Raw genomic sequence first — 11574 nt, forward strand, 5'->3', positions numbered from 1 at the left:
GTCTTCTGCCAGGGGCGGCAGGCCCTATCCCCTCTCTGGGCCTCAGTTCCACTCCCTGCACCCCATAAAAAGATTGGCCTAGAAGTCGTGGAGGACCTCTGTCCAAAGGCACAGAGGAGTCCAACACCCAACAACCTTGCTATGGCCAGCTAAGTGGTTCGCACCCTGAGGACTATGGTCCTTGGAGGATGAGTTCGCCTAAGTGGACACGGCTCCCTGCTGAGCCTACCAGCAGGCACAACGATGATATGTGGGGAGCACTCAGGGACCCGCTATTGCTCTGCCTGGGAGAACACTGGAAATTTTTCATCTTGGCCTGGCTCCTTCCCCTCCCTCTCCTTTCTCCTCCCTTCCCCAGCCAGCAGCCTTCTGGGCTGCCTCCCCCCCAGCCAGCTGGTGTACGCTCAGAAAATCCAAACTCATTTCCATGTGAGTGGAGGGGGATATAATTAGGAAGGCCCCTTCCCCAAGTAGAGAGGGGAGCATCCCCCATGCCCAAGACTCACTGTGGGGGAGGGAGGGTGAGAACAGCTTAAGGGGATCTCTGCCCACAAAGTACCTAGGGCTCACCTATCTCAGGCAATCTGACCATTCAGTGGGGACTGCCTTGGGGGTCCAGGCCCAGACCCTCTGCAGTTACCTGAGCAGCTCAGCCAGTTCTGCCATCAGTTCCTCCTCTCAGAACTACGTGCCTGCCCTTTGTAAAAGGGTCTTCTCTCTCTAGACCAGAGACGGCCCAGATCTACCACCTCCACTTGTGCCCCAGGGAACCATGAATGGAAAATCCACCCAGCTCAGTAAGTACTTATCTAGTGTTTACTGAGAAGACAGGATGAGGAAGGAGCAGAGGTGAATATCCAACCTTCAGAACTCACAGACGTAGATATGATTCATGCACTGCAGACACCAGCAAAGGCGGTGGGCTGGCTGCCCTCTGCCCTCTGCCCTCTGCCCTGCTCCATGGGGCCAGGACCATTTGGTTGTTGTTTTTACCCCCTGGAACCAGGAAAGTTTTGCTACCAAGAAGTTTGACTTTACCGTTCTACATTTTGCTTCCAGTTGTCCCCTCCCTCTTCCCTGAGAGCCCTGAGGCACCGCAGCAGGCCAGGAAGGTAAACTCAAGGCACCTCCAGAGACAGTGCAGAGCGAGGCTCCTGGCCCACTGGGTGGAGCCAACAGCCCCAGGATACCCAGGGGCACACTGCCCCAGAGAGGGAGGCTGTGGACAGTCTAAGAGCTCCTCCCCAGGCCTGCACCTAAGCCTGTGGCCCTGAAGCCAGCAGTGGAGCCTGGCCCAGGCTAGCCTCTAAGATGGACGTTCGGTTTCATCTGCTAAATAGGTATTGCCCCTAGTGTCTCTCCTGTCTATGCAAAGCTAGGGCAAACTAAGAAATCACCTGTCTCTGCCTTTTGGAACTAAGAATTCAAATGGATTCAAAATCAATGATAACATTGCCCATGTGCACAACGACTCACAACACATAACCCATGTTCACCTACATCATCTCTGCCGGTCCTCCACTCTCTTCCTCTCACTGAGGGAAGGAGCATAACTCCATTGCAGAGAAGAAAACTGAGGTACAGGGAGGGACAAGGATGGACCTGCCCAAGGTCAACCAGTAAATGGTAGAACGAAGATGGGTTTTCTGACTGCAGTAACAATTGCTAACACTGTGGTTCCCATGTGCTGTGCCATCTCATAGCCTCATCTGAACTCATTCAATCTTCATACTCCTATGCAGTTGGAGCTGTTAGTCACCTCCCTTTACAAATGAAGAAATCAAGGCACAGACAAGGGATGTGAAGTGCCAGGATCGCACAACTAGAGGCAGGACGGATTGAAACTCAGGTGGTTTCTCAAGGGTCCACACCCTTGAGTTCTCTCTGTGTGATGTACCCTGGCACTGCTGCCTCCTGTCTGTGGCTGAAGTCTGGATCCAAACCATCCCCAGAAGGACCTAGACTGGGCCCAGGTCACCAGGTGCTGGGCAGAAGGGCAGACCAGGGAATGGGCTGAATCTCTCAATCAACAGAGCAGCAGATGGAAACTGGGGTAGATGCCAGATAATTTTTTTTCCAGACTCGGGGGTAGGGGGGAAGGAAGTAGTACTGAAGACCATCCTCCCCACAAGCCAGCCAACCTGGGGACAAAGGGCCAGGCGAGATGGCAGCCCACTCTCTTGGTTGGCTGCAGGCAGCCAGGGGAGGAGAAAACTAAGCCCATGACTTGAGGCAGTAACTTTATAAAGGGAAAGGCAGCTAGACCGTGGGGCAGGCACTATGACCAGAGTTTAGGCATGGGTTTTCCTGCCTCAGGCAGCACAGGAAAATCAAGTCGGAATGGTATAGGTGGTGTCAGGGCCCTGCCTGCCTCACTGAAAGCCAAGGCTGGCTCTTGAGCCTGGACTGAGAACAAGGGCACAATCCCCACTCACAGCCAGTGATGGGAAGTGGACCAGCAGAGGAAGCAACAGATGTGGATGCTGATACGTCTGATGGGGAGGCACATTCTTGTCCCTCCCTTCCCCGTGATTCCACATTCAGGGGAGGGAGGAAGGAGACTGGGAGAAAGAAATGATGCAGGGCTTCAATCTATAAGAAAAATACCACTTGCTGAGCCCCATGGACAGCTGAGGCACAGCCTAATCCAAGAAGACTCCTTTTGGAATGAAAGAAATGGATACACACAGACCTGAGATTGATGGTCCTGAAGCACTAGCAGAAGCCCCAGGCAATCCCCCCAACATTCCAACTAAAGCCTCTCACTTTTCAGGGTCCAACTTAACTCATCCTTCCATTCTCCAGGGTTATGTGACCTCCTCCTCAGCCCTGATTCCATGGCTACACACGGCCTTCGCAGGAGTGACCCACCCCAAACAAGAGGCCTGTGGGAGATAGAAGGATTCCGTGAGGAGATAACGTATGCAGATGTGAGGTCACCCACACACAGTTCACTTCCTTTCATAGATACGATGATCCAAGAATCCCAATTCTTAGGATTAGAAGTAGCTCTCAGAGGGCATTCAACCCCCAACAGCCCCCTCCATGCTAGATCCCACCCCTGCTTTGAGGCTTCAGAGCTTGGTGGCCACCCAGGCCTACTGGCTACTAACAGCAGCAACAATTCCTATTGCCTTACCACCATTACCTATTGCAGGGGGCAGAGACTAGGCACTGATGAGAACGAGGGGAGTGGGTGGGCTGGGGTCTGCAGAACCCTGTCCTGTCTATAAGGCAATTTCCACTCAGCTCCAGCCCATGGAACCATGAAGAAGTAAACTCAGTAGGGAAAGGTAGTATGATTTTCAAGGAAAGCTGAAAATGGAGGGCTGGGTGCGGTGACTCACGCCTGTAACCCCAGCACTTTGGGAGGCCGAGGCAGGTGGATCACCTGTGGTCAGGAGTTCAAGACCAGCCTGCACAACATGGTGAAACCCTGTCTCTACTAAAAAATACAAAAATTAGCCAGGCATGGTAGCTAGCGCCTGTAATTCCAGCTACTTGGGAGGCTGAGACAGGAAAATCACTTGAACCCAGGAGGCGGAGGTTGCAGTGAGCCAAGTTCGCACCACTGCACTCCAGCCTGGGCCACAAGAGTGAAACTTGTCTCACAAAAAAAAAAAAAAAAAAAGAAAGAAAAGAAAAAAGAGGCTGGGCATGGTGGCTTATGCCTGTGATCCCAGCACTTTGGGAGACCAAGGTGGGTGGATCACAAGGTCAATGATTTCTGTCCTAATCATTCTATGTGCATTTTTATCTGACAAGGTCAGGAGTTCGAGACCAGCCTGGCCAAGATGGTGAAACTCCATCTCTACTAAAAATACAAAAATTAGCCAGGTATGGTGGCACGCGCCTGTAATCCCAGCTACTTGTGAGGCTGAGGCAGGAGAATCTCTTGAACCTGGGAGGTGGAGGTTGCAGTGAGCTGAGATAGGACCACTGCACTCCAGCCTGGGTGGCAGGGCGAGACTCCATCAAAAAAAAGAAAAGAAAATTGACTCTTTGTTGAAACTCTCACTTTTAAAATATTGGCAAATAATTCAGAAGTTAAGGAGGATGGATACGGGCAAATAAAAACAGGTCTGGGGCCTATATCTGGGACCCCCAACATACCATGTGCCCACTGTGACTATCTCACAGGCACAGACACAACAGTCACTGTACCTGGCCCAACTCGTGGCAGACCATGTCAGGCAAGGAGTGCTGAGAAGACACTTCTCAGGCTGCGTAGGCCATGCCTCACCCTCCCCTCAGTGCTCTGCCTGCCTCCAAACCTCAGCCAGGACATTCCCCTCAAGTGCCTGACTCTTCCTCCTAGACCAGTTCAGAGATCACCACCCTCCATACATCTGTTCAGCCCACTGTGAATGGAGAACTTCTCAGAACTGCCACCACCCTCTTAGCCCTGAGGGTCTCGCTCCCAGCAGCATCCCATGCCTACATCTCTGCTTTCTGTCCTAATCATTCTACGTGCATTTTTATCTGATCAACCCTACCTAAATTACTAAGATCTAAGTAGGGCAGGTCAAGTTAAGACAGACAAAAAAAGGAAAAATCCAAAGAAGAATATTCAGTCAGCAGAGAAGAGACAGACTTTTTTTTCCTTCTACCAGGGCACTCAGCTCACCGGAAAACACTACAGGTCCCGAGCCTTCCACAGACAAATCAGCAACATCCTTAGACCCAAGCCCCAAACTTGGCCAACTTGGCACTGGGCTTGTGGTGGGAGTGCCACCTGGTGGCCACTCTGGAACACAGCCTAGTCTTAGCAGAGACTAAGTGCATCTTTGCTCTGTCCTAGTCATACATTCTACATGTGCTTTTATGTGATAGACACTCCCCAGACTTTCTAGAGACAAATTTCTCCCTCCCATTCCTATGCCCCTAATCCATCTCTGAGCCTCTATTCTCACTGTCCAAGGCCTAAGGCAGGGCAGAATCTCATGGACGTCATATGGAATCCATCTAGACTAACAAAATTTCCTGACTAGACATGGCTGGGAGGCCAAAGATGAAGTCTCAGCCTGGATACTGACTCAAGGAAGGCCCTGACCCAGTCCAGGCCTCTGTTTCTTTGTGTACAAAATGAGAAAGAGGAGCTAAAACTCCATATCTTCTCCTGGTCTATCTTCTCTCTATATCAGAGAGAGACACAAAGCTTTCTCATTCCATCTTCTGCATTTCCTTCTGTAGGATGAATTAAATATGCTTTTAAAGTGATGTCAGCCAGGCGTGGTGGCTCATGCCTATAATCCCAGCACTTTGGGGGGCCGAGGCGGGTGGATCACCTGAGGTCAGAAATTCAAGACCAGCCTGGCCAACGTGGTGAAACCCCATCTCTACTAAAAATATAAAAATTAGGTGAGGATGGTGGTGCACGCCTGTAATCCCAGTTTCTCAGGAGGCTGAGGCAGGAGAATCACCTGAACCCAGGAGGTGGAGGTTACAGTGAGCCGAGAGCATGCTATTGTACTCCAGCCTGGGCAACAAGAGCAAAACTCCATCTCAACTAAAGTAAACTAAACCAAACTAAACTAAACTAAAATAACATAAAAATAAAGTGATGTCTACAGGACAGATGATGTCCCAGGACCCTCCCATCTCTGATATGATCCTTGGGCCTGCTGAGGCCACTTCAGTGAGGAGATACACATGCAGAAGTGTGGTCACCCACAAACAGTTCACTTTCTTTCATGAATATAATGATCCAAGAATCTCAATTCCTGGAATTAGGAGTAGCTACCTGAGAGCCACTCACAAGACTCCTTATGGCGGCCATGCAGGTTCTGCTTACATACCTCCAGTGATGATGAGCTCCCTCACAAGCCAGCCTTGCCCATCTTGTTTAGCTCTGACCCAGAGCCTTCTTCTCCAGTGGAAGACTCCCAAACAGTGGTCCTAAATTTGCCGTCTGAGGCCACAAGGACATATCTAATCTCTCTTCCTGGAATAGAGCCCTTCAGGGATTTCACAGAGGTCACATCCTTCTAAATCTGCTCTGTATTCAGGGTAAATAACCCCAGTTTCAAAGAGATCCCTCATGGGGCTTTCCTTGAGAAGCTCTCTAATCCTGGTTGATTTCTAAGACATGGTCAGTTATTTAACAAACTTTTACCGACCTCTCCTAGATGCTAAACAGTCCAGATTGTCTCTCTCTCTTTCAAAGATCAGGCCTCAGATCAGAACACAACACCTAGTATGGAGGCTGAGCAGTAAAGGGCTGAAAGACTGGCTTCCTTCCTCCTTATTCTAGCACCTCTAAAGGCACTCTTAATGGGTTGAGACACCACGTTGTTAAATCCTCTTGATCTTAGCCCAGGGTTATCCCTGGGCCAATTCTCAACCATCAGTAGTGGCTCTCTGGGATGCACATTTGAGAAAGATTAGTGAATCTGGGCCCAGGAGAAGAAATGAGACTCGATTCTGTATAAGAGCAATTAATTTTGTGGTCCCCACTGCAAGACCTTAGACTTTCTTTGCTTCTGTCCTTGTTAGGGTTACTTCATTGTCTGGGCCCTGATGCCATCTAGAACATTGAACGGCCCAGCTCTGAGTGCCTGGCATCTCTGATACACACACTCAATATCCACTTATAGAAATTGAGGGGACATGTCAAACATGGCACAACTGATGCTCCAAGAAGTTAGGTCATATGTGGAAAAGCAATCTAAACCTCAGTCTGACTTAGAAGCCTAAGTCCCCTCCAAGACCTGAGCTGCCACTCCCAAGATAAGTGGTTAGGAGACCCTTCAGTCAGCCAGGCACAAGGCCCCAGGTAGGTGCACTGATGGAATCATGCTGACACAATCCCACCCAACCCCTAGAAAGGCCATTTCCTCAGCCTACAGGAAGCACTCATCTGTATATAGGGCTAATAATATCTATTTTCAGAGTCACTATGAGGATTAACTAAGATGGCACATGTGAGTGCCTAGCTCAATGCCTGGCACAGAGAGGATAGCTTGATAAATAAGTACTACTGTGCTGTGCAGTGTGCTATTAACATTAGCTAGTTTTGCCAAGATAGAATAGGCCAGTGCCTGGGTTGCCACGAAAGCATTTCAAGCATAGAAGTTGAATTCTATTCCCAGCAATCTCAGGGCCTATGAGAGCGAGACAGGCCCAGGCCCAGGGGAACAAGCCGCACAGCTGAACTGACCTGAACTCAGCCCAGGGCCAGAGGGGACTCCACCTGCTGGAGAGGCTGGGTAAGCACAAAGAGGGAGGCCTGAATAAACTCCCCAACATCCTCAACAAACACCCACTGCCAAAGTCTGTGGCAACAGCAACAAGAAGCCACCTCAGGGTAGGGCTCTGAGAGCTTGGTCTGGGGCCCAGGCCAGATGGGGCTGAGGCGAGGAGCAGATCTGGGGCCCATGTGCCCAGCAAGCTGTGCCAGCCCAGCCCATACCAGCCCAGCCAAATTTGAGTTATATCAGGAGAACGGATCTGTTAGAAAACTCACCCATCTCTACATATTTGCATATTCTATTTCGGGGTCTTTTCCTTTTTTTCCGTCAGCTTCCTAGAAAAGTTCTTGTGATCACTTCCAACTTCACCTCTGCTGAACTGCAAAAACTCACACTCAATCCCATCTCTCCTCTAACTACTATTCTCTCCCTCACCAGCAAGGTCCCCTGCCCTCTCTGCATCCACTGCCCCTCACCTGTTCAGTCCTCAATCCCTGCTATCTGGCTCCGGTTCCATTGGAATGTCTCCCCAAGGTCACCATGGCACAAGTCAACAAGTCCAAGGTCAGCCCTTCTGTTGCTAGGTTTGTCTGTGGCATCTGACCCCACTGAGCATGCCCTCTTTGTCCAGTTCCTTCCACTCCCTCAGCTTTGCTGACTCCTGCTCTCATCTTCCCAGAAGCAGCGGATCCTGCCCCCGTTCCATGCTTCACATCTATCAGTCACCATTTCCCATAAAGCTGAACTCCTTAGTGGGTATCCCTTTTCCTCTACCTTTCTCTGAAAAGCTTAATTGCCTTCTCACATGACACAGGCCCAGTGTTCAACTTAGAACTTCCTGATCACTACCTCAGCCCAAAGACATCCAACTGTCTTTAATTATACACATCCCCACCTGGCTGTCCCAGGCACCTCATTCCAAATTGTCACCCCAGTCCCTTATTCTTACTGCTGCACCACCATCCGCCCGCTCACATCCTGCCTCCCTTCCCACTTTCAGCCCCCAGAGCTAGTCTGTCCTTCACACCTAGCAGCTCCCCTCCACCCAGCTCCCCTGCAGTAGTTCCAGTTGAGGCTCCCTCCGTGTCCCATCTGGAGGATCCAGCCAGCCTCCTAGCTGGTTGCCTACCCCCAGTCTCACCTCCCACAAATCCAGCCTCCACACAGCTGTCAGATTATCTCACACACAGATCTGGTCCCCCACGGCCCTGCCTGAAGCTGTCTCAGGGGTGCTCTTTGCCCTCAGGATAAAGCCCTAGCTCCTCAGCTGGATCTAAGCCCTCATGATCTCCCATTCCTCCACACTTAAGAGGCCAAAGGCAGTGGGAAGAAGGGCGCCAGCTCTGGAGTAAGACAGACCTGAGTTTCTGGGACCACTTGTCCACTTCCTGCCCATGAGACTGTGGGCAGATGATTTCAACCCTTGGAACCTTGGTGTCCCCACCTGTTCAGTGGAGACAACAGTGTACTTGCCTTTCCCAAAGATCTGATACCAATTCTAACTCCTAAAGCCTCTCTACCTCCTCCTCTCCTTCCCCACTGCCACGCTGCCAGGTCAGCCTACCAGCAGTTCTAAGTGGATCACTGCCAGAGCCTCCTCCCTAGCTTCCTCATGCCTGCCCTCCCTTAGCCTTCTACTCCCAATATATTCACCACACAGCAGCCAGAATGACCTTTCTGAAATACACATTGGACTCTCTCCCCTGATTGCCATTCTGTGACTCCCATTGTCCAGGGTTAAGTCTAAACTCCTTACATGCCTTCAAATGATCTAGCCTCTACCCACCCACTTGCCTTGCAAGCCACCCTGACGGACAGGGCTACAGAAGCCAGCTTTGCTCCCCACTCCCAGCCCCCTCAGTACATATACCTTCCTGCCCAATTCTCCCTTACCCTTCAGGTCTCAGTGTAGTGCCACTTTCTCCATGAAGCTTTCTCTCATCCTCACACTCCCACCCCAGCCCACGTTAGCCCCCCTTCCTGTGAGCACCACAGCCCCTAGACTTGTCTCACCCAGTTCTCATTAGGCTTTAATGTAATCATCTGTTTGTCCATCTTACCAACAACACAGCATTGTCAGAGCAAAGATACCATCATGTTTATCTGGCACAGAGTGGAGGCTCAGTCAATGGTTTTTGAAAGGATAAAAGGCGGCCGGGTGCGGTGGCTCATGCCTGTAATCTCAACACTTTAGGAGGCCGAGACGGATGGATCATTTGAAGTTAGGAGTTTGAAACCAGACTGGCCAACATGGTGAAACCTCATCTCTACTAAAAATACATAAATTAGCCGGCTGTGATGGCACACACCTATAGTCCCAGCTACTTGGGAAGCTGAGGCAGGAGCCCAGGAGGCAGAGGTTGCAGTGAGCTGAAATCGTGCCACTCAACTCCAGCCTGGGCGACAGAGCGAGACTCTGTCTCAAAAAAAAAAAAAAAAAAAAAAAAAAAAAAAAAATTTTAAATAATAAAAAGAAAAAGAAACTATGAAAGGGACAATGGTGAGGAAAGAGTCCTTGGCTCATGGAAAGCCCCAGGCTCAGTGGGGGCACTTATCAGACTCAACATAGACTACTCGACACATGGCCACAGGAAGCAAAGCCAACTTGCCAAGCCCCTGGAGGAAAAAGCCAACAAAGAAGGGAAAGGGAAACCATGGGGATGGCTCTGTTCTGGGAACTGGTATTGGGGGTTGGTCCAAGGGATAGGGCAGGGTGACCCAAATGTTCTGCAGCATAATGGGGTGGGGGAGTTAAGGAACCCCAGCATCTTTGAAGGCAGTCCTCAGAGGCAGGGTGAGAGCTGCCACAGAATGGAAACCAGCTCTGGGCAGGCTGTATCATGGGCACAAGAAGGGCTGTGTCAGCCCCATTTGACCAAGACAGACCCATGAGGATGGGACTGGCCTTTGTTTCCACCACAAACAAGCAAGAGACACTGTGTTCAAAGACAGAGCTTCCTGGTCTTTGCTCTCAACCACAAGTAGGCAGCTGGGCTCCAGGCAGACCACTGAGGCACACGGAAGCCTAGCACTGAGAAGGCCAGTTCTGAATCTTTTCTGTCAATGCAAATAGACAGACTTCTCAAATTTTCTGAAAGAGGCAAAGAATAACATGCTGTTCAGGCCATATCTGGACGTTAAGAGTATCACTGATATACTGAAGGTCATCCAGAGAAATGAACAGGATGTGCTGGGAACCAAAACCAGGACAGGTCAAAGGGGCAAGTCAATGACCCACCATGGCATTCTGTAAGTAATTAAAGCCCCGCTAAGGTAGAAGAGAAAGCGGGCTTGTTCCGAGTGGTTCCTTAGGGCAGAGAGGGGACCAAGGGGTAATGCCCTGGCAAATAGTTAAAGGACAGAATAGGCTGTAAATGGTAAATCTTTTGTTCCTGGAGGAGACAAGCAGAAACCAAACCACCATGACTGGGAATGGTGGAGATGAAACGTCTGCCAAGGCAGAGGGCAGGAACAGACCTCTGAGCCCCTTTCCACCCATGTTATTCCCAAATGAATCAAAACACCATCTGAGGGGAAGAAGTTTTTTCCCAACGAAGTATTCAAAGCACTTAAAACCCACTTTCTCAACTTGGACCTGTCTGTGATGCCGCAGGGAACGTCACAGGGAACACCATGCCAAGGGGAACGTGAGTGAGCACAGGCAGATGGAGCAGCAGCTTGGGGGTTGGTGCCCTCTCTTCAATATTAAAGCTGAGCCCTATTCATGTTGGTGTTGTTCTTTAGTATTGCTATTTAACTGCTCTTGTATTTATGCCTTCAGGACAAGGAGCGCCCTGCCTCCTGGCAAAGCTCTGAGGCCCGGATTCTGGCATCATTACAGAACAAGCATCAAAAAATGCTTGGTGGCCGGGCGCGGTGGCTCATGCCTGTAATCCCAGCACTTTGGGAGACCCAGGCGGGCAGATCACGAGGTCAGGAGATAGAGACCATCCTGGCTAACATAGTGAAACCCTGTCTCTACTAAAAAATACAAAAAACTAACCGGGTGAGGTGGCGGCGCCTGTAGTCCCAGCTACTTGGGAGGCTGAGGCAGGAGAATGGCAGGAACCCGGGAGGAGGAGCTTGCAGTGAGCCGAGATTGCGCCACTGCACTCCAGCCTGGGCGACAGAGCGAGACTCCGTCTCAAAAAAAAAAAAAAAAGATGCTTGGTGAGAGTAGGCTGGTGGGGTGGACAAGGAAATCTTTGGAAGCCATTGAGAGAGAGAGAAATGTGGAAGGCAAGCTGCCTCCGTTTGCTTCCCATGAAAGTACACCCAGCCACTCCCTAGACTGGACATCTCGGAAGCATAAGCCTCTTCTGGGCACAGCTGTAATCCAGCAGCCACCCTGAAGATTGGGTCGCAGCCCTGCCCAGCCTTTGGC

This window comes from Macaca thibetana, chromosome 7 (genome assembly GCF_024542745.1).
Source record: "Macaca thibetana thibetana isolate TM-01 chromosome 7, ASM2454274v1, whole genome shotgun sequence".
Taxonomy (NCBI): Eukaryota; Metazoa; Chordata; class Mammalia; order Primates; family Cercopithecidae; genus Macaca; species Macaca thibetana.